Source organism: Chroicocephalus ridibundus, chromosome 16 (genome assembly GCF_963924245.1).
Source record: "Chroicocephalus ridibundus chromosome 16, bChrRid1.1, whole genome shotgun sequence".
NCBI classification, from domain to species: domain Eukaryota; kingdom Metazoa; phylum Chordata; class Aves; order Charadriiformes; family Laridae; genus Chroicocephalus; species Chroicocephalus ridibundus.
The window spans coordinates 381,261-404,765 of NC_086299.1; positions in this window are offsets into that span (position 1 = coordinate 381,261).

Here is a 23,505-nt window from a genome sequence, read left to right on the forward strand (position 1 = left end):
CACCAGCTACAGCCGCGCCAGCCTGCGAAGCATTTTCCTGTAGGGCCGCGGCTCTGGCGACAGCTCCCACGCCCGAAGAGCCAGGAGGGAAAGCCGTGCCTCGTTGGAAAGCTCTTTGGCAGCCGCTCGCGTGGCCCCACAGCCCGTGGGGCTGCGGGCTTTGTGGCGGCCGTCAGCCTCCCCGCCACCGGCGCCCACCAGGTGCAGCCGCGCCAGCCTGCGAAGCATTTTCCGGTAGGGCCGCGGCTCTGGCGACAGCTCCCACGCCCGAAGAGCGAGGAGGGAAAGCCGTGCCTCGTTGGAAAGCTCTTTGGCAGCCGCTCGCGTGGCCCCACAGCCCGTGGGGCTGCGGGCTTTGTGGCGGCCGTCAGCCTCCCCGCCACCGGCGCCCACCAGGTGCAGCCGCGCCAGCCTGCAAAGCATTTTCCGGTAGGGCCGCGGTTCTGGCGACAGCTCCCACGCCCGAAGAGCCAGGAGGGAAAGCCGTGCCTCGTTGGAAAGCTCTTTGGCAGCCTCTTCCGTGGCCCCACAGCCCGTGGGGCTGCGGGCTTTGCGGCGGCCGTCAGCCTCTCCGCCAACGGTGCCCATGTGGCGCCGCCACGCAAGTATGCAGAGCTTTTTGCGGTAGGGCCGCGACTCTGGCGACAGCTCCCACGCCCGAAGACCCAGGAGGGAAAGACGTGCCTCGTTGGAAAGCTCTTTGGCAGCCGCTCGCGTGGCCCCACAGCCCGTGGGGCTGCGGGCTTTGCGGCGACCGTCAGCCTCCCCGCCACCGGCGCCCACCAGGTGCAGCCGTGCCAGCCTGCGAAGCATTTTCCAGTAGGGCCGCGGCTCTGGCGACAGCTCCCACGCCCGAAGAGCAGGGAGGGAAAGCCGTGCCTCGTTGGAAAGCTCTTTGGCAGCCGCTCGCCTGGCGAAACAGCCCGTGGGGCTGCGGGCTTTGCGGCGGCCGTCAGCCTCCGCGCCACCGGCGTTCACGTTGCGCCGCCGCACAAGCCTGCGAAGCGTTTTCCGGTAGGGCCGCGGCTCTGACGACAGCTCCCAAGCCCGAAGAGCCAGGAGGGAAAGCCATGCCTCGTTGGAAAGCTCTTTGGCAGCCGCTCGCGTGGCCCCACAGCCCGTGGGGCTTCGGGGTTTGCGGCGGTTGTCAGCCTCGGAGCCACCGGTGCCCACGTGGCGCCGCCCCACCAGCCTGCGAAGCATTTTCCGGTAGGGCCGCAACTCTGGCGACAGCTCCCAAGCCCGAAGAGCCAGGAGGGAAAGCCATGCCTCGTTGGAAAGCTCTTTGGCAGCCGCTCGCCTCGCGAAACAGCCCGTGCGGCTGCGGGCTTTGCGGCGGCCGTCAGCCTCGGAGCCACCGGCGCCCACGTGGCGCCGCCCCACCAGCCTGCGAAGCATTTTCCGGTAGGGCCGCAACTCTGGCGACAGCTCCCACGCCCGAAGAGCCAGGAGGGAAAGCCGTGCCTCGTTGGAAAGCTCTTTGGCAGCCGCTCGCGTGGCCCCACAGCCCGTGGGGCTGCGGGCTTTGTGGCGGCCGTCAGCCTCCCCGCCACCGGCGCCCACCAGGTGCAGCCGCGCCAGCCTGCGAAGCATTTTCCTGTAGGGCCGCGGCTCTGATGACAGCTCCCAAGCCCGAAGAGCCAGGAGGGAAAGCCGTGCCTCGTTGGAAAGCTCTTTGGCAGCCGCTCGCGTGGCCCCACAGCCCGTGGGGCTGCGGGCTTTGCGGCGACCGTCAGCCTCCCCGCCACCGGCGCCCACCAGGTGCAGCCGCGCCAGCCTGCGAAGCATTTTCCAGTAGGGCCGCGGCTCTGGCGACAGCTTCCACGCCCGAAGAGCAGGGAGGGAAAGCCGTGCCTCGTTGGAAAGCTCTTTGGCAGCCGCTCGCCTGGCGAAACAGCCCGTGGGGCTGCGGGCTTTGCGGCGGCCGTCAGCCTCGGAGCCACCGGCGCCCACCAGCTACAGCCGCGCCAGCCTGCGAAGCATTTTCCGGTAGGGCCGCGGCTCTGGCGACAGCTCCCACGCCCGAAGAGCCAGGAGGGAAAGCCATGCCTCGTTGGAAAGCTCTTTGGCAGCCGCTCGCGTGGCCCCACAGCCCGTGGGGCTGCGGGCTTTGCGGCGGCCGTCAGCCTCCCCGCCACCGGCGCCCACCAGGTGCAGCCGCGCCAGCCTGCGAAGCATTTTCCGGTAGGGCCGCGGCTCTGGCGACAGCTCCCACGCCCGAAGAGCCAGGAGGGAAAGCCGTGCCTCGTTGGAAAGCTCTTTGGCAGCCGCTCGCGTGGCCTCACAGCCCGTGGGGCTGCGGGCTTTGCGGCGGCCGTCAGCCTCGGCGACACCGGCGCCCACGTGGCGCCGCCGCGCCAGCTTGCGAAGCATTTTCCAGTAGGGCCACGGTTCTGACGACAACTCCCAAGCCCGAAGAGCCAGGAGGGAAAGCTGTGCCTCGTTGGAAAGCTCTTTGGCAGCCGCTCGCCTGGCGAAACAGCCCGTGCGGCTGCGGGCTTTGCGGCGGCCGTCAGCCTCGGAGCCACCGGCGCCCACGTGGCGCCGCCCCACCAGCCTGCGAAGCATTTTCCGGTAGGGCCGCAACTCTGGCGACAGCTCCCAAGCCCGAAGAGCCAGGAGGGAAAGCCGTGCCTCGTTGGAAAGCTCTTTGGCAGCCGCTCGCGTGGCCCTACAGCCCGTGGGGCTGCGGGCTTTGTGGGGGGCCGTCAGCCTCCCCGCCACCGGCGCCCACCAGGTGCAGCCGCGCCAGCCTGCGAAGCAATTTCCAGTAGGGCCGCGGCTCTGGCGACAGCTCCCACGCCCGAAGAGCCAGGAGGGAAAGCCGTGCCTCGTTGGAAAGCTCTTTGGCGGTTGCTCTCGTGACCCCACAGCCCGTGGGGCTGCGGGCTTTGCGGCGGCCGTCAGCCTCGCTGCCACCGGCGCCCACGTGGCGCCGCTGCGCCAGCCTGCGAAGCATTTTCCGGTAGGGCCGCGTCTCTGGCGACAGCTCCCACGCCCGAAGAGCCAGGAGGGAAAGCCATGCCTCGTTGGAAAGCTCTTTGGCAGCCTCTCGCGTTGCCCCACAGCCCGTGGGGCTGCGGGCTTTGCGGCGGCCGTCAGCCTCGGCGACACCGGCGCCCACGTAGCGCCGCCGCACCAGTCTGCGAAGCATTTTCCGGTAGGGCTGCGGCTCTGACGACAGCTCCCAAGCCCGAAGAGCCAGGAGGGAAAGCCGTGCCTCGTTGGAAAGCTCTTTGGCAGCCGCTCGCCTGGCGAAACAGCCCGTGGGGCTGCGGGCTTTGCGGCGGCCGTCAGCCTCCGCGCCACCGGCGCCCACGTGGCGCCGCTGCGCCAGCCTGCGAAGCATTTTCCTGTAGGGCCGCGGCTCTGACGACAGCTCCCACGCCCGAAGAGCCAGGAGGGAAAGCCGTGCCTCGTTGGAAAGCTCTTTGGCAGCCGCTCGCCTGGCGAAACAGCCTGTGGGGCTGTGGGCTTTGCGGCGGCCGTCAGCCTCGGAGCCACCGGCGCCCACGTGGCACCGCCCCACCAGCCTGCGAAGCATTTTCCGGTAGGGCCGCAACTCTGGCGACAGCTCCCAAGCCCGAAGAGCCAGGAGGGAAAGCCGTGCCTCGTTGGAAAGCTCTTTGGCAGCCGCTCGCGTGGCCCCACAGCCCGTGGGGCTGCGGGCTTTGCGGCGACCGTCAGCCTCCCCGCCACCGGCGCCCACCAGGTGCAGCCGCGCCAGCCTGCGAAGCATTTTCCAGTAGGGCCGCAGCTCTGGCGACAGCTCCCACGCCCGAAGAGCAGGGAGGGAAAGCCGTGCCTCGTTGGAAAGCTCTTTGGCAGCCGCTCGCCTGGCGAAACAGCCCGTGGGGCTGCGGGCTTTGCGGCGGCCGTCAGCCTCGGAGCCACCGGCGCCCACCAGCTACAGCCGCGCCAGCCTGCGAAGCATTTTCCTGTAGGGCCGCGGCTCTGGCGACAGCTCCCACGCCCGAAGAGCCAGGAGGGAAAGCCATGCCTCGTTGGAAAGCTCTTTGGCAGCCGCTCGCGTGGCCCCACAGCCCGTGGGGCTGCGGGCTTTGCGGTGGCCGTCAGCCTCGGCGCCACCGGCGCCCACGTGGCGCTGCCGCGCCAGCTTGCGAAGCATTTTCCGGTAGGGCTGCAGCTCTGACGACAGCTCCCAAGCCCGAAGAGCCAGGAGGGAAAGCCATGCCTCGTTGGAAAGCTCTTTGGCAGCCGCTCGCGTGGCCCCACAGCCCGTGGGGCTTCGGGCTTTGCGGCGGTTGTCAGCCTCGGAGCCACCGGTGCCCACGTGGCGCCGCCCCACCAGCCTGCGAAGCATTTTCCGGTAGGGCCGCAACTCTGGCGACAGCTCCCAAGCCTGAAGAGCCAGGAGGGAAAGCCATGCCTCGTTGGAAAGCTCTTTGGCAGCCGCTCGCCTCGCGAAACAGCCCGTGCGGCTGCGGGCTTTGCGGCGGCCGTCAGCCTCGGAGCCACCGGCGCCCACGTGGCGCCGCCCCACCAGCCTGCGAAGCATTTTCCGGTAGGGCCGCAACTCTGGCGACAGCTCCCACGCCCGAAGAGCCAGGAGGGAAAGCCGTGCCTCGTTGGAAAGCTCTTTGGCAGCCGCTCGCGTGGCCCCACAGCCCGTGGGGCTGCGGGCTTTGTGGCGGCCGTCAGCCTCCCCGCCACCGGCACCCACCAGGTGCAGCCGCGCCAGCCTGCGAAGCATTTTCCTGTAGGGCTGCGGCTCTGACGACAGCTCCCAAGCCCGAAGAGCCAGGAGGGAAAGCCGTGCCTCGTTGGAAAGCTCTTTGGCAGCCGCTCGCGTGGCCCCACAGCCCGTGGGGCTGTGGGCTTTGCGGCGACCGTCAGCCTCCCCGCCACCGGCGCCCACCAGGTGCAGCCGCGCCAGCCTGCGAAGCATTTTCCAGTAGGGCCGCGGCTCTGGCGACAGCTCCCACGCCCGAAGAGCAGGGAGGGAAAGCCGTGCCTCGTTGGAAAGCTCTTTGGCAGCCGCTCGCCTGGCGAAACAGCCCGTGGGGCTGCGGGCTTTGCGGCGGCCGTCAGCCTCGGAGCCACCGGCGCCCACCAGCTACAGCCGCGCCAGCCTGCGAAGCATTTTCCGGTAGGGCCGCGGCTCTGGCGACAGCTCCCACGCCCGAAGAGCCAGGAGGGAAAGCCATGCCTCGTTGGAAAGCTCTTTGGCAGCCGCTCGCGTGGCCCCACAGCCCGTGGGGCTGCGGGCTTTGTGGCGGCCGTCAGCCTCCCCGCCACCGGCGCCCACCAGGTGCAGCCGCGCCAGCCTGCGAAGCATTTTCCGGTAGGGCCGCGGCTCTGGCGACAGCTCCCACGCCCGAAGAGCCAGGAGGGAAAGCCGTGCCTCGTTGGAAAGCTCTTTGGCAGCCGCTCGCGTGGCCTCACAGCCCGTGGGGCTGCGGGCTTTGCGGCGGCCGTCAGCCTCGGCGACACCGGCGCCCACGTGGCGCCGCCGCGCCAGCTTGCGAAGCATTTTCCAGTAGGGCCACGGCTCTGACGACAACTCCCAAGCCCGAAGAGCCAGGAGGGAAAGCTGTGCCTCGTTGGAAAGCTCTTTGGCAGCCGCTCGCCTGGCGAAACAGCCCGTGCGGCTGCGGGCTTTGCGGCGGCCGTCAGCCTCGGAGCCACCGGCGCCCATTTGGCGCCGCCCCACCAGCCTGCGAAGCATTTTCCGGTAGGGCCGCAACTCTGGCGACAGCTCCCAAGCCCGAAGAGCCAGGAGGGAAAGCCGTGCCTCGTTGGAAAGCTCTTTGGCAGCCGCTCGCGTGGCCCTACAGCCCGTGGGGCTGCGGGCTTTGTGGGGGCCGTCAGCCTCCCCGCCACCGGCGCCCACCAGGTGCAGCCGCGCCAGCCTGCGAAGCAATTTCCAGTAGGGCCGCGGCTCTGGCGACAGCTCCCACGCCCGAAGAGCCAGGAGGGAAAGCCGTGCCTCGTTGGAAAGCTCTTTGGCGGTTGCTCTCGTGACCCCACAGCCCGTGGGGCTGCGGGCTTTGCGGCGGCCGTCAGCCTCGCTGCCACCGGCGCCCACGTGGCGCCGCTGCGCCAGCCTGCGAAGCATTTTCCGGTAGGGCCGCGTCTCTGGCGACAGCTCCCACGCCCGAAGAGCCAGGAGGGAAAGCCATGCCTCGTTGGAAAGCTCTTTGGCAGCCTCTCGCGTTGCCCCACAGCCCGTGGGGCTGCGGGCTTTGCGGCGGCCGTCAGCCTCGGCGACACCGGCGCCCACGTAGCGCCGCCGCACCAGTCTGCGAAGCATTTTCCGGTAGGGCTGCGGCTCTGACGACAGCTCCCAAGCCCGAAGAGCCAGCAGGGAAAGCCGTGCCTCGTTGGAAAGCTCTTTGGCAGCCGCTCGCCTGGCGAAACAGCCCGTGGGGCTGCGGGCTTTGCGGCGGCCGTCAGCCTCCGCGCCACCGGCGCCCACGTGGCGCCGCTGCGCCAGCCTGCGAAGCATTTTCCTGTAGGGCCGCGGCTCTGACGACAGCTCCCACGCCCGAAGAGCCAGGAGGGAAAGCCGTGCCTCGTTGGAAAGCTCTTTGGCAGCCGCTCGCCTGGCGAAACAGCCTGTGGGGCTGTGGGCTTTGCGGCGGCCGTCAGCCTCGGAGCCACCGGCGCCCACGTGGCACCGCCCCACCAGCCTGCGAAGCATTTTCCGGTAGGGCCGCAACTCTGGCGACAGCTCCCAAGCCCGAAGAGCCAGGAGGGAAAGCCGTGCCTCGTTGGAAAGCTCTTTGGCAGCCGCTCGCGTGGCCCCACAGCCCGTGGGGCTGCGGGCTTTGCGGCGACCGTCAGCCTCCCCGCCACCGGCGCCCACCAGGTGCAGCCGCGCCAGCCTGCGAAGCATTTTCCAGTAGGGCCGCGGCTCTGGCGACAGCTCCCACGCCCGAAGAGCAGGGAGGGAAAGCCGTGCCTCGTTGGAAAGCTCTTTGGCAGCCGCTCGCCTGGCGAAACAGCCCGTGGGGCTGCGGGCTTTGCGGCGGCCGTCAGCCTCGGAGCCACCGGCGCCCACCAGCTACAGCCGCGCCAGCCTGCGAAGCATTTTCCTGTAGGGCCGCGGCTCTGGCGACAGCTCCCACGCCCGAAGAGCCAGGAGGGAAAGCCGTGCCTCGTTGGAAAGCTCTTTGGCAGCCGCTCGCGTGGCCCCACAGCCCGTGGGGCTGCGGGCTTTGTGGCGGCCGTCAGCCTCCCCGCCACCGGCGCCCACCAGGTGCAGCCGCGCCAGCCTGCGAAGCATTTTCCGGTAGGGCCGCGGCTCTGGCGACAGCTCCCACGCCCGAAGAGCCAGGAGGGAAAGCCGTGCCTCGTTGGAAAGCTCTTTGGCAGCCGCTCGCGTGGCCCCACAGCCCGTGGGGCTGCGGGCTTTGTGGCGGCCGTCAGCCTCCCCGCCACCGGCGCTCACCAGGTGCAGCCGCGCCAGCCTGCGAAGCATTTTCCGGTAGGGCCGCGGCTCTGGCGACAGCTCCCACGCCCGAAGAGCCAGGAGGGAAAGCCGTGCCTCGTTGGAAAGCTCTTTGGCAGCCGGTCGCGTGGCCCCACAGCCTGTGGGACTGCGGGCTTTGTGGCGGCCGTCAGCCTCCCCGCCACCGGCGCCCACCAGGTGCAGCCGCGCCAGCCTGCGAAGCATTTTCCGGTAGGGCCGCGGCTCTGGCGACAGCTCCCACGCCCGAAGAGCCAGGAGGGAAAGCCGTGCCTCGTTGGAAAGCTCTTTGGCAGCCTCTTCCGTGGCCCCACAGCCCGTGGGGCTGCGGGCTTTGCGGCGGCCGTCAGCTTCTCCGCCAACGGTGCCCATGTGGCGCCGCCACGCAAGTATGCAGAGCTTTTTGCGGTAGGGCCGCGACTCTGGCGACAGCTCCCACGCCCGAAGACCCAGGAGGGAAAGCCGTGCCTCGTTGGAAAGCTCTTTGGCAGCCGCTCGCGTGGCCCCACAGCCCGTGGGGCTGCGGGCTTTGCGGCGACCGTCAGCCTCCCCGCCACCGGCGCCCACCAGGTGCAGCCGCGCCAGCCTGCGAAGCATTTTCCAGTAGGGCCGCGGCTCTGGCGACAGCTCCCACGCCCGAAGAGCAGGGAGGGAAAGCCGTGCCTCGTTGGAAAGCTCTTTGGCAGCCGCTCGCCTGGCGAAACAGCCCGTGGGGCTGCGGGCTTTGCGGCGGCCGTCAGCCTCGGAGCCACCGGCGCCCACCAGGTGCAGCTGCGCCAGCCTGCGAAGCATTTTCCGGTAGGGCCGCGGCTCTGGCGACAGCTCCCACGCCCGAAGAGCCAGGAGGGAAAGCCGTGCCTCGTTGGAAAGCTCTTTGGCAGCCGCTCGCGTGGCCCCACAGCCCGTGGGGCTGCGGGCTTTGTGGCGGCCGTCAGCCTCCCCGCCACCGGCGCCCACCAGGTGCAGCCGCGCCAGCCTGCGAAGCATTTTCCGGTAGGGCCGCGGCTCTGGTGACAGCTCCCACGCCCGAAGAGCCAGGAGGGAAAGCCGTGCCTCGTTGGAAAGCTCTTTGGCAGCCGCTCGCGTGGCCTCACAGCCCGTGGGGCTGCGGGCTTTGCGGCGGCCGTCAGCCTCGGCGCCACCGGCGCCCACGTGGCGCCGCCGCGCCAGCTTGCGAAGCATTTTCCGGTAGAGCCACGGCTCTGACGACAACTCCCAAGCCCGAAGAGCCAGGAGGGAAAGCCGTGCCTCGTTGGAAAGCTCTTTGGCAGCCGCTCGCGTGGCCCCACAGCCCGTGGGGCTGCGGGCTTTGCGGCGGTTGTCAGCCTCGGAGCCACCGGTGCCCACGTGGCGCCGCCCCACCAGCCTGCGAAGCATTTTCCGGTAGGGCCGCAACTCTGGCGACAGCTCCCAAGCCCGAAGAGCCAGGAGGGAAAGCCATGCCTCGTTGGAAAGCTCTTTGGCAGCCGCTCGCCTCGCGAAACAGCCCATGCGGCTGCGGGCTTTGCGGCGGCCGTCAGCCTCGGAGCCACCGGCGCCCACGTGGCGCCGCCCCACCAGCCTGCGAAGCATTTTCCGGTAGGGCCGCAACTCTGGCGACAGCTCCCAAGCACGAAGAGCCAGGAGGGAAAGCTGTGCCTCGTTGGAAAGCTCTTTGGCAGCCGCTCGCGTGGCCCCACAGCCCGTGGGGCTGCGGGCTTTGCGGCGGCCGTCAGCCTCAGCGCCACCGGCGCCTACCAGCTACAGCCGCGCCAGCCTGCGAAGCATTTTCCGGTAGGGCCGCGGCTCTGGTGACAGCTCCCACGCCCGAAGAGCCAGGAGGGAAAGCCGTGCCTCGTTGGAAAGCTCTTTGGCAGCCGCTCGCGTGGCCTCACAGCCCGTGGGGCTGCGGGCTTTGCGGCGGCCGTCAGCCTCGGAGCCACCGGCACCCACGTGGCACCGCCGCGCCAGCTTGCGAAGCATTTTCCAGTAGGGCCACCGCTCTGGCGACAGCTCCCAAGCCCGAAGAGCCAGGAGGGAAAGCCGTGCCTCGTTGGAAAGCTCTTTGGCAGCCGCTCGCCTGGCGAAACAGCCTGTGGGGCTGCGGGCTTTGCGGCGGCCGTCAGCCTCGGAGCCACCGGCGCCCACGTGGCGCCGCCGCGCCAGCTTGCGAAGCATTTTCCAGTAGAGCCACGGCTCTGACGACAACTCCCAAGCCCGAAGAGCCAGGAGGGAAAGCCGTGCCTCGTTGGAAAGCTCTTTGGCAGCCGCTCGCGTGGCCCCACAGCCCGTGGGGCTGCGGGCTTTGTGGCGGCCGTCAGCCTCGGCGCCACCCGCGCCCACGTGGTACCGCCGCGCCAGCCTGCGAAGCATTTTCCGGTAGGGCTGCGGCTCTGGCGACAGCTCCCACGCCCGAAGAGCAGGGAGGGAAAGCCATGCCTCGTTGGAAAGCTCTTTGGCAGCCGCTCGCGTGGCCCCACAGCCCGTGTGGCTGCGGGCTTTGCGGCGGCCGTCAGCCTCGGAGCCACCAGCGCCCACGTGGCGCCGCTGCGCCAGCTTGCGAAGCATTTTTTGGTAGGGCCACGGCTCTGACGACAACTCCCAAGCCCGAAGAGCCAGGAGGGAAAGCCGTGCCTCGTTGGAAAGCTCTTTGGCTGCCGCTCGCGTGGCCCCACAGCCCGTGGGGCTGCGGGCTTTGCGGCGGCCGTCAGCCTCGGAGCCACCAGTACCCACGTGGCGCCGCCCCACCAGCCTGCGAAGCATTTTCCGGTAGGGCCGCGGCTCTGGCGACAGCTCCCAAGCACGAAGAGCCAGGAGGGAAAGCCGTGCCTCGTTGGAAAGCTCTTTGGCAGCCGCTCGCGTGGCCCCACAGCCCGTGGGGCTGCGGGCTTTGCGGCGGCCGTCAGCCTCGGAGCCACTGGCGCCCACGTGGCGCCGCCCCACCAGCCTGCGAAGCATTTTCCGGTAGGGCCGCAACTCTGGCGACAGCTCCCAAGCCCGAAGAGCCAGGAGGGAAAGCCGTGCCTCGTTGGAAAGCTCTTTGGCAGCCGCTCTCGTGGCCCTACAGCCCGTGGGGCTGCGGGCTTTGTGGGGGCCGTCAGCCTCCCCGCCACCGGCGCCCACCAGGTGCAGCCGCGCCAGCCTGCGAAGCAATTTCCGGTAGGGCCGCGGCTCTGGCGACAGCTCCCACGCCCGAAGAGCCAGGAGGGAAAGCCATGCCTCGTTGGAAAGCTCTTTGGCAGTCTCTCGCGTTGCCCCACAGCCCGTGGGGCTGCGGGCTTTGCGGCGGCCGTCAGCCTCGGCGACACCGGCGCCCACGTGGCGCCGCCGCACCAGTCTGCGAAGCATTTTCCGGTAGGGCTGCGGCTCTGACGACAGCTCCCAAGCCCGAAGAGCCAGGAGGGAAAGCCGTGCCTCGTTGGAAAGCTCTTTGGCAGCCGCTCGCCTGGCGAAACAGCCCGTGTGGCTGCGGGCTTTGCGGCGGCCGTCAGCCTCGCCGCCAACGGTGCCCACGTGGCGCTGCCGCGCCAGCTTGCGAAGCATTTTCCGGTAGGGCTGCGGCTCTGACGACAACTCCCAAGCCCGAAGAGCCAGGAAGGAAATCCGTGCCTCGTTGGAAAGCTCTTTGGCAGCCGCTCACGTGGCCCCACAGCCTGTGGGGCTGCGGGCTTTGCGGCGGCCGTCAGCCTCCGCGCCACCGGCGCCCACGTGGCGCCGCTGCGCCAGCCTGCGAAGCATTTTCCGGTAGGGCCGCGGCTCTGGCGACAGCTCCCACGCCCGAAGAGCCAGGAGGGAAAGCCGTGCCTCGTTGGAAAGCTCTTTGGCAGCCGCTCGCCTGGCGAAACAGCCTGTGGGGCTGCGGGCTTTGCGGCGGCCGTCAGCCTCGGAGCCACCGGCGCCCACGTGGCGCCGCCCCACCAGCCTGCGAAGCATTTTCCGGTAGGGCTGCAACTCTGGCGACAGCTCCCACGCCCGAAGAGCCAGGAGGGAAAGCCGTGCCTCGTTGGAAAGCTCTTTGGCAGCCGATCGCGTGGCCCCACAGCCCGTGGGGCTGCGGGCTTTGTGGCGGCCGTCAGCCTCCCCGCCACCGGCGCCCACCAGTTGCAGCCGCGCCAGCCTGCGAAGCATTTTTCTGTAGGGCTGCGGCACTGACGACAGCTCCCACGCCCGAAGAGCCAGGAGGGAAAGCCGTGCCTCGTTGGAAAGCTCTTTGGCAGCCGCTCGTCTGGCGATACAGCCTGTGGGGCTGCGGGCTTTGCGGCGGCCGTCAGCCTCGCTGCCACCGGCGCCCACGTGGCACCGCCGCGCCAGCCTGCGAAGCATTTTCCTGTAGGGCCGCGGCTCTGGCGACAGCTCCCACGCCCGAAGAGCCAGGAGGGAAAGCCGTGCCTCGTTGGAAAGCTCTTTGGCAGCCTCTTCCGTGGCCCCACAGCCCGTGGGGCTGCGGGCTTTGCGGCGGCCGTCAGCCTCTCCGCCAACGGTGCCCATGTGGCGCCGCCGCGCAAGTATGCAGAGCTTTTTGCGGTAGGGCCGCGACTCTGGCGACAGCTCCCACGCCCGAAGAGCCAGGAGGGAAAGCCGTGCCTCGTTGGAAAGCTCTTTGGCAGCCGCTCGCGTGGCCCCACAGCCCGTGGGGCTGCGGGCTTTGCGGCGACCGTCAGCCTCCCCGCCACCGGCGCCCACCAGGTGCAGCCGCGCCAGCCTGCGAAGCATTTTCCAGTAGGGCCGCGGCTCTGGCGACAGCTCCCACGCCCGAAGAGCAGGGAGGGAAAGCCGTGCCTCGTTGGAAAGCTCTTTGGCAGCCGCTCGCCTGGCGAAACAGCCCGTGGGGCTGCGGGCTTTGCGGCGGCCGTCAGCCTCGGAGCCACTGGCGCCCACCAGCTACACCCGCGCCAGCCTGCGAAGCATTTTCCGGTAGGGCCGCGGCTCTGGCGACAGCTCCCACGCCCGAAGAGCCAGGAGGGAAAGCCATGCCTCGTTGGAAAGCTCTTTGGCAGCCGCTCGCGTGGCCCCACAGCCCGTGGGGCTGCGGGCTTTGTGGCGGCCGTCAGCCTCCCCGCCACCGGCGCCCACCAGGTGCAGCCGCGCCAGCCTGCGAAGCATTTTCCGGTAGGGCCGCGGCTCTGGCGACAGCTCCCACGCCCGAAGAGCCAGGAGGGAAAGCCGTGCCTCGTTGGAAAGCTCTTTGGCAGCCCCTCGCATGGCCTCACAGCCCGTGGGGCTGCGGGCTTTGCGGCGGTAGTCAGCCTCGGCGACACCGGCGCCCACGTGGCGCCGCCGCGCCAGGTTGCGAAGAATTTTCCAGTAGGGCCACGGCTCTGACGACAACTCCCAAGCCCGAAGAGCCAGGAGGGAAAGCTGTGCCTCGTTGGAAAGCTCTTTGGCAGCCGCTCGCCTGGCGAAACAGCCCGTGCGGCTGCGGGCTTTGCGGCGGCCGTCAGCCTCGGAGCCACTGGCGCCCACGTGGCGCCGCTGCGCCAGCCTGCGAAGCATTTTCCGGTAGGGCCGCAACTCTGGCGACAGCTCCCACGCCCGAAGAGGCAGGAGGAAAAGCCATGCCTCGTTGGAAAGCTCTTTGGCAGCCGCTCGCGTGGCCCCACAGCCCGTGGGGCTGCGGGCTTTGCGGCGGCCGTCAGCCTCAGCGCCACCGGCGCCCACCAGCTACAGCCGCGCCAGCCTGCGAAGCATTTTCCGGTAGGGCCGCGGCTCTGGCGACAGCTCCCACGCCCGAAGAGCCAGGAGGGAAAGCCGTGCCTCGTAGGAAAGCTCTTTGGCAGCCGCTCACGTGGCCCTACAGCCCGTGGGGCTGCGGGCTTTGTGGGGGCCGTCAGCGTCCCCGCCACCGGCGCCCACCAGGTGCAGCCGCGCCAGCCTGCGAAGCAATTTCCAGTAGGGCCGCGGCTCTGGCGACAGCTCCCACGCCCGAAGAGCCAGGAGGGAAAGCCGTGCCTCGTTGGAAAGCTCTTTGGCGGTTGCTCTCGTGACCCCACAGCCCGTGGGGCTGCGGGCTTTGCGGCGGCCGTCAGCCTCGCTGCCACCGGCGCCCACGTGGTGCCGCCCCGCCAGCCTGCGAAGCATTTTCCGGTAGGGCCGCGTCTCTGGCGACAGCTCCCACGCCCGAAGAGCCAGGAGGGAAAGCCATGCCTCGTTGGAAAGCTCTTTGGCAGCCTCTCGCGTTGCCCCACAGCCCGTGGGGCTGCGGGCTTTGCGGCGGCCGTCAGCCTCGGCGACACCGGCGCCCACGTAGCGCCGCCGCACCAGTCTGCGAAGCATTTTCCGGTAGGGCTGCGGCTCTGACGACAGCTCCCAAGCCCGAAGAGCCAGGAGGGAAAGCCGTGCCTCGTTGGAAAGCTCTTTGGCAGCCGCTCGCCTGGCGAAACAGCCCGTGGGGCGGCGGGCTTTGCGGCGGCCGTCAGCCTCCGCGCCACCGGCGCCCACGTGGCGCCGCTGCGCCAGCCTGCGAAGCATTTTCCTGTAGGGCCGCGGCTCTGGCGACAGCTCCCACGCCCGAAGAGCCAGGAGGGAAAGCCATGCCTCGTTGGAAAGCTCTTTGGCAGCCGCTCGCCTGGCGAAACAGCCTGTGGGGCTGCGGGCTTTGCGGCGGCCGTCAGCCTCGGAGCCACCGGCGCCCACGTGGCGCCGCCCCACCAGCCTGCGAAGCATTTTCCGGTAGGGCCGCAACTCTGGCGACAGCTCCCAAGCCCGAAGAGCCAGGAGGGAAAGCCGTGCCTCGTTGGAAAGCTCTTTGGCAGCCGCTCGCGTGGCCCCACAGCCCGTGGGGCTGCGGGCTTTGCGGCGACCGTCAGCCACCCCGCCACCGGCGCCCACCAGGTGCAGCCGCGCCAGCCTGCGAAGCATTTTCCAGTAGGGCCGCGGCTCTGGCGACAGCTCCCACGCCCGAAGAGCCAGGAGGGAAAGCCGTGCCTCGTTGGAAAGCTCTTTGGCAGCCGCTCGCGTGGCCCCACAGCCCGTGGGGCTGCGGGCTTTGTGGCGGCCGTCAGCCTCCCCGCCACCGGCGCCCACCAGGTGCAGCCGCGCCAGCCTGCGAAGCATTTTCCGGTAGGGCCGCGGCTCTGGCGACAGCTCCCACGCCCGAAGAGCCAGGAGGGAAAGCCGTGCCTCGTTGGAAAGCTCTTTGGCAGCCGCTCGTCTGGCGATACAGCCTGTGGGGCTGCGGGCTTTGCGGCGGCCGTCAGCCTCGCTGCCACCGGCGCCCACGTGGCACCGCCGCGCCAGCCTGCGAAGCATTTTCCTGTAGGGCCGCGGCTCTGGCGACAGCTCCCACGCCCGAAGAGCCAGGAGGGAAAGCCGTGCCTCGTTGGAAAGCTCTTTGGCAGCCTCTTCCGTGGCCCCACAGCCCGTGGGGCTGCGGGCTTTGCGGCGGCCGTCAGCCTCTCCGCCAACGGTGCCCATGTGGCGCCGCCGCGCAAGTATGCAGAGCTTTTTGCGGTAGGGCCGCGACTCTGGCGACAGCTCCCACGCCCGAAGAGCCAGGAGGGAAAGCCGTGCCTCGTTGGAAAGCTCTTTGGCAGCCGCTCGCGTGGCCCCACAGCCCGTGGGGCTGCGGGCTTTGCGGCGACCGTCAGCCTCCCCGCCACCGGCGCCCACCAGGTGCAGCCGCGCCAGCCTGCGAAGCATTTTCCAGTAGGGCCGCGGCTCTGGCGACAGCTCCCACGCCCGAAGAGCAGGGAGGGAAAGCCGTGCCTCGTTGGAAAGCTCTTTGGCAGCCTCTCGCCTGGCGAAACAGCCCGTGGGGCTGCGGGCTTTGCGGCGGCCGTCAGCCTCGGAGCCACTGGCGCCCACCAGCTACACCCGCGCCAGCCTGCGAAGCATTTTCCGGTAGGGCCGCGGCTCTGGCGACAGCTCCCACGCCCGAAGAGCCAGGAGGGAAAGCCATGCCTCGTTGGAAAGCTCTTTGGCAGCCGCTCGCGTGGCCCCACAGCCCGTGGGGCTGCGGGCTTTGTGGCGGCCGTCAGCCTCCCCGCCACCGGCGCCCACCAGGTGCAGCCGCGCCAGCCTGCGAAGCATTTTCCGGTAGGGCCGCGGCTCTGGCGACAGCTCCCACGCCCGAAGAGCCAGGAGGGAAAGCCGTGCCTCGTTGGAAAGCTCTTTGGCAGCCCCTCGCATGGCCTCACAGCCCGTGGGGCTGCGGGCTTTGCGGCGGTAGTCAGCCTCGGCGACACCGGCGCCCACGTGGCGCCGCCGCGCCAGGTTGCGAAGCATTTTCCAGTAGGGCCACGGCTCTGACGACAACTCCCAAGCCCGAAGAGCCAGGAGGGAAAGCTGTGCCTCGTTGGAAAGCTCTTTGGCAGCCGCTCGCCTGGCGAAACAGCCCGTGCGGCTGCGGGCTTTGCGGCGGCCGTCAGCCTCGGAGCCACTGGCGCCCACGTGGCGCCGCCCCACCAGCCTGCGAAGCATTTTCCGGTAGGGCCGCAACTCTGGCGACAGCTCCCAAGCCCGAAGAGCCAGGAAGGAAAGCCGTGCCTCGTTGGAAAGCTCTTTGGCAGCCGCTCGCTTGGCGAAACAGCCTGTGGGGCTGCGGGCTTTGCGGCGGCCGTCATCCTCGCTGCCACCGGCGCCCACGTGGCGCCGCTGCGCCAGCCTGCGAAGCATTTTCCGGTAGGGCCGCGTCTCTGGCGACAGCTCCCACGCCCGAAGAGGCAGGAGGAAAAGCCATGCCTCGTTGGAAAGCTCTTTGGCAGCCGCTCGCGTGGCCCCACAGCCCGTGGGGCTGCGGGCTTTGCGGCGGCCGTCAGCCTCAGCGCCACCGGCGCCCACCAGCTACAGCCGCGCCAGCCTGCGAAGCATTTTCCGGTAGGGCCGCGGCTCTGACGACAGCTCCCACGCCCGAAGAGCCAGGAGGGAAAGCCGTGCCTCGTAGGAAAGCTCTTTGGCAGCCGCTCACGTGGCCCTACAGCCCGTGGGGCTGCGGGCTTTGTGAGGGCCGTCAGCGTCCCCGCCACCGGCGCCCACCAGGTGCAGCCGCGCCAGCCTGCGAAGCAATTTCCAGTAGGGCCGCGGCTCTGGCGACAGCTCCCACGCCCGAAGAGCCAGGAGGGAAAGCCGTGCCTCGTTGGAAAGCTCTTTGGCGGTTGCTCTCGTGACCCCACAGCCCGTGGGGCTGCGGGCTTTGCGGCGGCCGTCAGCCTCGCTGCCACCGGCGCCCACGTGGTGCCGCCCCGCCAGCCTGCGAAGCATTTTCCGGTAGGGCCGCGTCTCTGGCGACAGCTCCCACGCCCGAAGAGCCAGGAGGGAAAGCCATGCCTCGTTGGAAAGCTCTTTGGCAGCCTCTCGCGTTGCCCCACAGCCCGTGGGGCTGCGGGCTTTGCGGCGGCCGTCAGCCTCGGCGACACCGGCGCCCACGTAGCGCCGCCGCACCAGTCTGCGAAGCATTTTCCGGTAGGGCTGCGGCTCTGACGACAGCTCCCAAGCCCGAAGAGCCAGGAGGGAAAGCCGTGCCTCGTTGGAAAGCTCTTTGGCAGCCGCTCGCCTGGCGAAACAGCCCGTGGGGCGGCGGGCTTTGCGGCGGCCGTCAGCCTCCGCGCCACCGGCGCCCACGTGGCGCCGCTGCGCCAGCCTGCGAAGCATTTTCCTGTAGGGCCGCGGCTCTGGCGACAGCTCCCACGCCCGAAGAGCCAGGAGGGAAAGCCATGCCTCGTTGGAAAGCTCTTTGGCAGCCGCTCGCGTGGCCCCACAGCCCGTGGGGCTGCGGGCTTTGCGGCGACCGTCAGCCACCCCGCCACCGGCGCCCACCAGGTGCAGCCGCGCCAGCCTGCGAAGCATTTTCCAGTAGGGCCGCAACTCTGGCGACAGCTCCCACGCCCGAAGAGCCAGGAGGGAAAGCCGTGCCTCGTTGGAAAGCTCTTTGGCAGCCGCTCGCGTGGCCCCACAGCCCGTGGGGCTGCGGGCTTTGTGGCGGCCGTCAGCCTCGGAGCCACCGGCGCCCACCAGGTGCAGCCGCGCCAGCCTGCGAAGCATTTTCCGGTAGGGCCGCGGCTCTGGCGACAGCTCCCACGCCCGAAGAGCCAGGAGGGAAAGCCGTGCCTCGTTGGAAAGCTCTTTGGCAGCCGCTCGCGTGGCCCCACAGCCCGTGGGGCTGCGGGCTTTGTGGCGGCCGTCAGCCTCCCCGCCACCGGCGCCCACCAGGTGCAGCCGCGCCAGCCTGCGAAGCATTTTCCGGTAGGGCCGCGGCTCTGGTGACAGCTCCCACGCCCGAAGAGCCAGGAGGGAAAGCCGTGCCTCGTTGGAAAGCTCTTTGGCAGCCGCTAGCGTGGCCTCACAGCCCGTGGGGCTGCGGGCTTTGCGGCGGCCGTCAGCCTCGGCGCCACCGGCGCCCACGTGGCGCCGCCGCGCCAGCTTGCGAAGCATTTTCCAGTAGGGCCACGGCTCTGACGACAACTCCCAAGCCTGAAGACCCAGGAGGGAAAGCCGTGCCTCGTTGGAAAGCTCTTTGGCAGCCGCTCGCGTGGCCCCACAGCCCGTGGGGCTGCGGGCTTTGCGGCGGCCGTCAGCCTCCGCGCCACCGGCGTTCACGTTGCGCCGCCGCACAAGCCTGCGAAGCATTTTCCGGTAGGGCCGCGGCTCTGACGACAGCTCCCACGCCCGAAGAGCCAGGAGGGAAAGCCGTGCCTTGTTGGAAAGCTCTTTGGCAGCCGCTCGCGTGGCCCCACAGCCCGTGGGGCTGCGGGCTTTGCGGCGGCCGTCAGCCTCGGCGCCACCGGCGCCCACGTGGCGCTGCCGCGCCAGCTTGCGAAGCATTTTCCGGTAGGGCTGCAGCTCTGACGACAGCTCCCAAGCCCGAAGAGCCAGGAGGGAAAGCCATGCCTCGTTGGAAAGCTCTTTGGCAGCCGCTCGCGTGGCCCCACAGCCCGTGGGGCTGCGGGCTTTGCGGCGGTTGTCAGCCTCGGAGCCACCGGCGCCCACGTGGCGCCGCCCCACCAGCCTGCGAAGCATTATCCGGTAGGGCCGCAACTCTGGCGACAGCTCCCAAGCCCGAAGAGCCAGGAGGGAAAGCCATGCCTCGTTGGAAAGCTCTTTGGCAGCCGCTCGCCTGGCGAAACAGCCCGTGCGGCTGCGGGCTTTGCGGCGGCCGTCAGCCTCGGAGCCACTGGCGCCCACGTGGCGCCGCCCCACCAGCCTGCGAAGCATTTTCCGGTAGGGCCGCAACTCTGGCGACAGCTCCCAAGCCCGAAGAGCCAGGAGGGAAAGCCGTGCCTCGTTGGAAAGCTCTTTGGCAGCCGCTCGCCTGGCGAAACAGCCTGTGGGGCTGCGGGCTTTGCGGAGGCCGTCATCCTCGCTGCCACCGGCGCCCACGTGGCGCCGCTGCGCCAGCCTGCGAAGCATTTTCCGGTAGGGCCGCGTTTCTGGCGACAGCTCCCACGCCCGAAGAGCCAAGAGGGAAAGCCATGCCTCGTTGGAAAGCTCTTTGGCAGCCTCTCGCGTTGCCCCACAGCCCGTGGGGCTGCGGGCTTTGCGGCGGCCGTCAGCCTCGGCGACACCGGCGCCCACGTGGCGCCGCCGCACCAGTCTGCGAAGCATTTTCCGGTAGGGCTGCGGCTCTGACGACAGCTCCCAAGCCCGAAGAGCCAGGAGGGAAAGCCGTGCCTCGTTGGAAAGCTCTTTGGCAGCCGCTCGCGTGGCCCCACAGCCCGTGTGGCTGCGGGCTTTGCGGCGGCCGTCAGCCTCGCCGCCAACGGTGCCCACGTGGCGCTGCCGCGCCAGCTTGCGAAGCATTTTCCGGTAGGGCTGCGGCTCTGACGACAACTCCCAAGCCCGAAGAGCCAGGAAGGAAGGCCATGCCTCGTTGGAAAGCTCTTTGGCAGCCGCTCACGTGGCCCCACAGCCCGTGGGGCTGCGGGCTTTGCGGCGGCCGTCAGCCTCCGCGCCACCGGCGCCCACGTGGCGCCGCTGCGCCAGCCTGCGAAGCATTTTCCGGTAGGGCCGCAACTCTGGCGACAGCTCCCAAGCCCGAAGAGCCAGGGGGGAAAGCCGTGCCTCGTTGGAAAGCTCTTTGGCAGCCGCTCGCGTGGCCCCACAGCCCGTGGGGCTGCGGGCTTTGCGGCGACCGTCAGCCACCCCGCCACCGGCGCCCACCAGGTGCAGCCACGCCAGCCTGCGAAGCATTTTCCAGTAGGGCCGCGGCTCTGGCGACAGCTCCCACGCCCGAAGAGCCAGGAGGGAAAGCCGTGCCTCGTTGGAAAGCTCTTTGGCAGCCGCTCGCGTGGCCCCACAGCCCGTGGGGCTGCGGGCTTTGTGGCGGCCGTCAGCCTCGGAGCCACCGGCGCCCACCAGGTGCAGCCGCGCCAGCCTGCGAAGCATTTTCCGGTAGGGCCGCGGCTCTGGCGACAGCTCCCACGCCCGAAGAGCCAGGAGGGAAAGCCGTGCCTCGTTGGAAAGCTCTTTGGCAGCCGCTCGCGTGGCCCCACAGCCCGTGGGGCTGCGGGCTTTGTGGCGGCCGTCAGCCTCGGCGCCACCGGCGCCCACCAGGTGCAGCCGCGCCAGCCTGCGAAGCATTTTCCGGTAGGGCCGCGGCTCTGGTGACAGCTCCCACGCCCGAAGAGCCAGGAGGGAAAGCCGTGCCTCGTTGGAAAGCTCTTTGGCAGCCGCTAGCGTGGCCTCACAGCCCGTGGGGCTGCGGGCTTTGCGGCGGCCGTCAGCCTCGGCGCCACCGGCGCCCACGTGGCGCCGCCGCGCCAGCTTGCGAAGCATTTTCCAGTAGGGCCACGGCTCTGACGACAACTCCCAAGCCTGAAGACCCAGGAGGGAAAGCCGTGCCTCGTTGGAAAGCTCTTTGGCAGCCGCTCGCGTGGCCCCACAGCCCGTGGGGCTGCGGGCTTTGCGGCGGCCGTCAGCCTCCGCGCCACCGGCGTTCACGTTGCGCCGCCGCACAAGCCTGCGAAGCATTTTCCGGTAGGGCCGCGGCTCTGACGACAGCTCCCACGCCCGAAGAGCCAGGAGGGAAAGCCGTGCCTTGTTGGAAAGCTCTTTGGCAGCCGCTCGCGTGGCCCCACAGCCCGTGGGGCTGCGGGCTTTGCGGCGGTTGTCAGCCTCGGAGCCACCGGCGCCCACGTGGCGCCGCCCCACCAGCCTGCGAAGCATTATCCGGTAGGGCCGCAACTCTGGCGACAGCTCCCAAGCCCGAAGAGCCAGGAGGGAAAGCCATGCCTCGTTGGAAAGCTCTTTGGCAGCCGCTCGCCTGGCGAAACAGCCCGTGCGGCTGCGGGCTTTGCGGCGGCCGTCAGCCTCGGAGCCACTGGCGCCCACGTGGCGCCGCCCCACCAGCCTGCGAAGCATTTTCCGGTAGGGCCGCAACTCTGGCGACAGCTCCCAAGCCCGAAGAGCCAGGAGGGAAAGCCGTGCCTCGTTGGAAAGCTCTTTGGCAGCCGCTCGCCTGGCGAAACAGCCTGTGGGGCTGCGGGCTTTGCGGAGGCCGTCATCCTCGCTGCCACCGGCGCCCACGTGGCGCCGCTGCGCCAGCCTGCGAAGCATTTTCCGGTAGGGCCGCGTTTCTGGCGACAGCTCCCACGCCCGAAGAGCCAAGAGGGAAAGCCATGCCTCGTTGGAAAGCTCTTTGGCAGCCTCTCGCGTTGCCCCACAGCCCGTGGGGCTGCGGGCTTTGCGGCGGCCGTCAGCCTCGGCGCCACCGGCGCCCACGTGGCGCCGCCGCACCAGTCTGCGAAGCATTTTCCGGTAGGGCTGCGGCTCTGACGACAGCTCCCAAGCCCGAAGAGCCAGGAGGGAAAGCCGTGCCTCGTTGGAAAGCTCTTTGGCAGCCGCTCGCGTGGCCCCACAGCCCGTGTGGCTGCGGGCTTTGCGGCGGCCGTCAGCCTCGCCGCCAACGGTGCCCACGTGGCGCTGCCGCGCCAGCTTGCGAAGCATTTTCCGGTAGGGCTGCGGCTCTGACGACAACTCCCACGCCCGAAGAGCCAGGAAGGAAAGCCATGCCTCGTTGGAAAGCTCTTTGGCAGCCGCTCACGTGGCCCCACAGCCCGTGGGGCTGCGGGCTTTGCGGCGGCCGTCAGCCTCCGCGCCACCGGCGCCCACGTGGCGCCGCTGCGCCAGCCTGCGAAGCATTTTCCTGTAGGGCTGCAGCTCTGGCGACAGCTCCCACGCCCGAAGAGCCAGGAGGGAAAGCCGTGCCTCGTTGGAAAGCTCTTTGGCAGCCGCTCGCCTGGCGAAACAGCCTGTGGGGCTGCGGGCTTTGCGGCGGCCGTCAGCCTCGGAGCCACCGGCGCCCACGTGGCGCCGCCCCACCAGCCTGCGAAGCATTTTCCGGTAGGGCCGCAACTCTGGCGACAGCTCCCATGCCCGAAGAGCCAGGAGGGAAAGCCGTGCCTCGTTGGAAAGCTCTTTGGCAGCCGATCGCGTGGCCCCACAGCCCGTGGTGCTGCGGGCTTTGTGGCGGCCGTCAGCCTCCCCGTCACCGGCGCCCACCAGGTGCAGCCGCGCCAGCCTGCGAAGCATTTTCCTGTAGGGCCGCGGCTCTGACGACAGCTCCCAAGCCCGAAGAGCCAGGAGGGAAAGCCGTGCCTCGTTGGAAAGCTCTTTGGCAGCCGCTCGCCTGGCGAAACAGCCTGTGGGGCTGCGGGCTTTGCGGCGGCCGTCAGCCTCGCTGCCACCGGCGCCCACGTGGCGCCGCCGCGCCAGCCTGCGAAGCATTTTCCTGTAGGGCCGCGGCTCTGGCGACAGCTCCCACGCCCGAAGAGCCAGGAGGGAAAGCCGTGCCTCGTTGGAAAGCTCTTTGGCAGCCTCTTCCGTGGCCCCACAGCCCGTGGGGCTGCGGGCTTTGCGGCGGCCGTCAGCCTCTCCGCCAACGGTGCCCATGTGGCGCCGCCGCGCAAGTATGCAGAGCTTTTGCGGTAGCGCCGCGACTCTGGCGACAGCTGCCACGCCCGAAGACCCAGGAGGGAAAGCCGTGCCTCGTTGGAAAGCTCTTTGGCAGCCGCTCGCGTGGCCCCACAGCCCGTGGGGCTGCGGGCTTTGCAGCGACCGTCAGCCTCCCCGCCACTGGCGCCCACCAGGTGCAGCCGCGCCAGCCTGCGAAGCGTTTTCCAGTAGGGCCGCGGCTCTGGCGACAGCTCCCACGCCCGAAGAGCAGGGAGGGAAAGCCGTGCCTCGTTGGAAAGCTCTTTGGCAGCCGATCGCCTGGCGAAACAGCCCGTGGGGCTGCGGGCTTTGCGGCGGCCGTCAGCCTCGGAGCCACCGGCGCCCACCAGCTACAGCCGCGCCAGCCTGCGAAGCATTTTCCGGTAGGGCCGCGGCTCTGGCGACAGCTCCCACGCCCGAAGAGCCAGGAGGGAAAGCCGTGCCTCGTTGGAAAGCTCTTTGGCAGCCGCTCGCGTGGCCCCACAGCCCGTGGGGCTGCGGGCTTTGTGGCGGCCGTCAGCCACCCCGCCACCGGCGCCCACCAGGTGCAGCCGCGCCAGCCTGCGAAGCAATTTCCGGTAGGGCCGCGGCTCTGGCGACAGCTCCCACGCCCGAAGAGCCAGGAGGGAAAGCCGTGCCTCGTTGGAAAGCTCTTTGGCAGCCGCTTGCGTGGCCCCACAGCCCGTGGGGCTGCGGGCTTTGCGGCGGCCGTCAGCCTCGGAGCCACCAGCGCTCACGTGGCGTCGCCCCACCAGCCTGCAAAGCATTTTCCGGTAGGGCCGCGGCTCTGGCGACAGCTCCCACGCCCGAAGAGCCAGGAGGGAAAGCCGTGCCTCGTTGGAAAGCTCTTTGGCAGCCGCTCGCGTGGCCCCACAGCCCGTGGGGCTGCGGGCTTTGCGGCGGCCGTCACCCTCGGCGCCACCGGCGCCCACGTGGCGCTGCCGCGCCAGCTTGCGAAGCATTTTCCGGTAGGGCTGCAGCTCTGACGACAGCTCCCAAGCCCGAAGAGCCAGGAGGGAAAGCCATGCCTCGTTGGAAAGCTCTTTGGCAGCCGCTCGCCTGGCGAAACAGCCCGTGCGGCTGCGGGCTTTGCTGCGGCCGTCAGCCTCGGAGCCACCGGCGCCCACGTGGCGCCGCCCCACCAGCCTGCGAAGCATTTTCCGGTAGGGCCGCAACTCTGGCGACAGCTCCCAAGCCCGAAGAGCCAGGAGGGAAAGCCGTGCCTCGTT